The 5,037-nt window shown below is 39.1% G+C and overlaps 1 long non-coding RNA gene across 1 annotated transcript; it reads right to left on the minus strand.

The window, feature by feature from the left end:
* Positions 1 to 1,164: 1,164 nt before the first annotated feature.
* On the minus strand, positions 1,165 to 4,955 carry LOC139117387 (uncharacterized). The gene is made up of 2 exons (XR_011548524.1): positions 4,823 to 4,955; positions 1,165 to 1,397 (listed from the first exon to the last, which is right to left on the minus strand). It is a non-coding gene; the product is annotated as an uncharacterized lncRNA (long non-coding RNA).
* Positions 4,956 to 5,037: the final 82 nt, after the last annotated feature.

Raw genomic sequence — 5,037 nt, forward strand, 5'->3', positions numbered from 1 at the left:
TGTGATTTCCATCAGTCATCATGAGACAACAGACAATATGTGTGGAGATTTGGAAACTCATAAATTGACAAGTATTCTGGCTTTGCCAATATGTAGGTAAATGACACCAGAGTTCCCTGTCATTTTGCCCTTGGTTTTCTACTTGTACATAAATCCAGCAATGTTTAGGAACAGCAGCAAAGTCACCACAGCTCCAGCCATATACCCATGCTCCAAAATCAGAGATTTTGACCTCGTTGTCTTGTCCATGGTCAGATTAAAGGTGACACTCATCTCATCAAATCCATGGGGAAAGTAGTGCGTTTCAAAAAGAGCATTTGAATGACTTTAAAAAATTTGCTGATGAGTATCTACACTTCCACCATCATGGTTTGGCCAAACACATAGAATAAGGGATGAATGTCTCAAGTATTTTGATAAATGTCTGCTAATTCTGCCCCTTCTAACTTGGTATGGTTTGGTTGACCAAGAACTGTATTTATTGATACTTCAAGAAGACTGCATTACTCAAAAGGGTATAACATTGTAGTTGCTCACAAGTGACAGATGAGTCTATGTGTACTTGACATAAATCAAGTATGTCAGTGGGTAGATTGTCAGCTAACCATGCCAGAGGGTCTTGGTTTAACACTGTAATCAGCAATACCTTCAAACCTTCATTGTTCAGTGAACAAATGTTTTTGTATCTTGTGGCACCAGTGGTAAGAAAGCAGCAAGACTGTCTCTTAGGGTGTGTATTGATACACTGAAATATTGATGGAAAGCCCCTAATTTTGATAGAAATATACTTGTTTATGGCTTGTGGCTCAAGGAGGAACACAAATGTAAAAAATGATTCTCGTGTCAGCAGAAGGAAAATGTGTAGGTGTTGATAACACCCATATACACCCACACATTTGGCCAAGACCACTGGTTTATATCCGTCTTTGGCTGAGTATTTACGCAACTATAGAATGTAAGATCAACATGAAATAGTGTGTAACACGTCCTTTTAGACACCTCTATTAATAGCAACTTTCAAAGCCAGTGTTATGTTACATAGAACTCTGTATGTTTTAGGAGATTATTCCTCTGAAGAGGTTGTTCATTTATGGGTTCCACTGTATTCGTAGGCATGCACATGTCACATATAAAAGCTGTATGACATTGTTTTTCAGACGACAGACTAACCCTTGAGATTTTTGCGTTTCGTTTGTTGTGGTGCGATGCATAATATTTCATCAGTGGAGATAATTGCAGAAATGGACACCCTCAATTCATCATTTCATATTAGAAATTTCCCTTCGCCATTCTTTTATCACACCGGGAGGAACTTTTCCTTCGATTTTTGCTATCTGGTGCCCTTAGTAAATTTCTTTGTTCACAGTCCTCAACTTTTCCTCAGATCTGCCCTCTTGCTGGCAAAAAAACAAACACAGAAATAGAACAATGTAAATACATACACCAATTTTCCAATATATTTCTTGAATGGGGCAAACAAAGGTATTGTTGATTTGTAATACCTTAACGCTTTGTTTTTCACCATTTTGCGTGAAGACCTACTCGCCCACGTATGGCAAACAAAGAATGTCATTGACCTCACCTGATATTGGTACCAATAAAATTAGATTGCAATTTGTCACACACGGTTATCTGAAGTATGTATGTTGAATCTCATGCTGATTTTTCTTATGTAAACAATTATTTATTTTCACAAAATCAACTCCCCAAGAATATGGAAAGACTTGAAAGAAATAGATCTTGGATAGCGTTGTCAGTTTGAGGTCTTTTTTCTGCTGCTGTGTATATAGACAGTGATAATTCAAGTACTGCATATGTAGAGTGATACAAGTAAGTTTGAAAGACATTCATGCAATACTTATATTAATTATCAGTACAGAATTGAGTCCTGTTTATTAAATGTGTTTTTTTGTCAGGAGACACTTTTTAAGACAGATAAGTAGCAAGATTATTTCTGAGAAGTTTTTTATATAAAATGTACACAAAGATGAAATACCTACAGCTAATTTGATGTAAATAGCAAAATGAACTACTCTGTGAATGTGGCATGTTTGCCACATCAAGATGATATGCAGATGTGGTTGTCAAGGGAAACGTAGACTTGCAGATGATTGGCAAGCATAGGCACAACTCTGACGAAATTTGGTCATGTTGTGTGTGGTATTTCCACATAGAATTTTTTTTTTTTTTGGGGGGGGGGGGTTTCTAGATAGTCATGCAGTGAGATAAGTCACACAGTTACATGTGGCAGGGTGACACACATGTCAATGGTGTGCTTAGTGTGTACACTGAAATAAAATTGTTAGTTTGTATGCTGATCCAATGGTAACATTTGCATCAAGAATAAAATTAGTGGGAATGTACAGCCTGATTTATTTATATCAGTTTAACTGTCAGCAGACTTTTGGCATGTATTTGTACAGAGTATACTGCTTGAAATTTAATATTTTTACAAATAAAGTTTGCATTGCTTTCATGTCCTTTTTTTCTCACAGCTCAAACTGAAAAGATGTAATTTTTCAGTCGTTTGTCAGTGAAAGGTAAAACAAATATGGGGCATCTCAGAGTTACTGTAGAAATCACATGTAGTTATGGGGTACATATAAGTAAGAAAGGGGCATGTTTTTGTATGGATGTTGTAGGAAACTGTGTGCAATGGAGATTTCTTCACTTTGGACAGTGGGGAAAATAAAAGTATGTAGAAATATTTAGGGTTACATGAAAAAACATGCTTTTTATAGTTTATCTGCATATATTGTATTGATTCTTTGAAGTAAAACTTTGCATTCTATGTAACACTTGATTAAATCACAAAGTGTAATATTTTCATATTATTCCAATGATAGAAATAATACTCTTCCAGTGGAAAAAACAACAATGCTTTTGTGTGATTTTTACCAAAGTATGTATGTGTTGCACACAACCGGACAAGTTTCTCATTTGTCTTTTCTAGGGATTTGACTTCTTGAAAATTAATGTGAGGACTATTTTGGCGAGAATCCCTTGTATTTGAAGTGTCCACAAAGGATTATGAAATCTGTCTGTCACTTGAGAAATATATAAGACCCAGTGTTCTTTTCACCATGTTTGGGGCAAAGAGAGAAATCTGCTCATCGCATAACAGGATACTAGAAGTAGAATGAGATAGCCGCACCAGAAAGCAGGTTTGTGAAATCTGATCGGGCTAGCCCTTACCACAGTCCCTTGGTGGGCTATTCAGCTCTGGGACTATTCGCCCCATAGAGGAGTGTACAGAAGCGAGAAACAATCCAAGTCTGGAAACAGAATGGCTATAAAAACCACGCCATGTCACATTCCGTGTCCGATTTCACTGTGAAAATTAGCAAGTTCATCTATCATGCAACCGTCGATCGTTCCCTATCATTCTAAAATTTCATACCTGATACTTTATCTGATTCAAAAACGCTCGTTTCGTGTGATTTTCGGCCGAATTCGACAGACACCTTGCCAAAACCTAGTGGTGAGCAACATTCCGGTCACCTCTTGGGTACCTCCACTTTACTGACATTGGCACCGCCTACCCATGAGGGATGACTGGAATGTTGCTCACGCTTATGTTTTGGCGAGGTGTCTCTCGAACTCGGCCGAAAATCACAGGAAACTAGCATTTTGTAAGCAGATGAAGTATCAGATATGAATTTTCGTGTGATTTTCGGCCGAGTTCAGAAGACACGTCGCCAACAAAACCTTCCAGTCACCCCTCATGGGTACGCGGCGCTAACGTCAGTAAAGTGGAGGTGCCCAACGTCCACTGTGAGGTGACCGGAATGTTGCTCACGCTTATGTTTTAGCGACGTGTCCGTCAAATTCGGCCGAAAATCACACGAAACGAGCGTTTGTGAAGCAAATCAAGTACCAGGTATGAATTTTGAGAATGATAGGGAACGGTCGACGGTTACATGATAGATGAACTTGCTACTTTTCACGGTAAAATCGAACGTCGAAGATGACATGGTGGCACAATCCCTATACGAAATACCCATTCTGTTTCCAGACTTGGGTTGTTTCTCGCTTCTGTACACTCGTCTATGGGTCGAATAGTCCCAGAGCTGAATAGCCCACGAGGGACTGTGCCCTTACTTCCCAACCATGTTGTAATGCCATTTCTCTTGCATGGCCACAAAAAGCATTCCTGTATGGGCCTAGCTGTGGTGTTTTATGAGGCTTGAAAGTCAAAATCAGCCCGTAAAAGTTACTAATAGGCAGGAATCCAGTCTGAAAACACCAAAGCTATATATGGGCCCACACGTCCACCCACAGCCTTTCACAAGGGTTTGACACATCCCAGGGTCACAGTGGTGATGAACCCATACAATTGCAATCCAATCCAACTGGCTCTACCTACACATTGACCACTTTACATTTTCATCGGAGAATCCTCGAAATAGCTTCCCTTTAAACAAAATAAAAGTAAAGTAACATTCCTACTTGTTTACATTACTTGCGGGGTTTCTTTCAGTACAGCAGCTTCATAGCTCTTGAAATGAACGTGAACTTTCGGAATGGGACACGCCTACTGTACGAGTACAACTACTACTAGTAGTAGCATGAATAGTCTAATCTTACTGTGTACTATGTATTAAAGTAAAACATGCTGCGGTCCGTGCCGCTACACCCAGACCTAGGTTGCGTTTTGTTGGGAATAAAACACAACCGAATAGTGGTATGGCTACGTATGATTACAGGAAACTTGAATAAGCTATTTAAGGGAAAAGATGGGTAATCATTGAGAAACAAAAAATCGTCTACGGTCAACACAATGCTGCGGATCACAGCGTGAAAACAACGAGCAATGACTTACAAGGTAGGTTGAAAAATTTCGTGATCGAACACTTCCGCTATATGCAAGACCTTGATACGCGTCTCATAAAAGCTGAGTAACATTGAAATTCAATGAGACACTGCTAAAATTGTCAAGACTTACGCTGTAGCACTCGACGCAGAACAATTTGATCTGCATTTTTTCGCGGTTCCCGTTTCATTTATGAATGAAAAGTCGATATGCGCGCGCATGCT

This window comes from Ptychodera flava, chromosome 18, assembly GCF_041260155.1.
Source record: "Ptychodera flava strain L36383 chromosome 18, AS_Pfla_20210202, whole genome shotgun sequence".
Lineage (NCBI taxonomy): Eukaryota > Metazoa > Hemichordata > Enteropneusta > Ptychoderidae > Ptychodera > Ptychodera flava.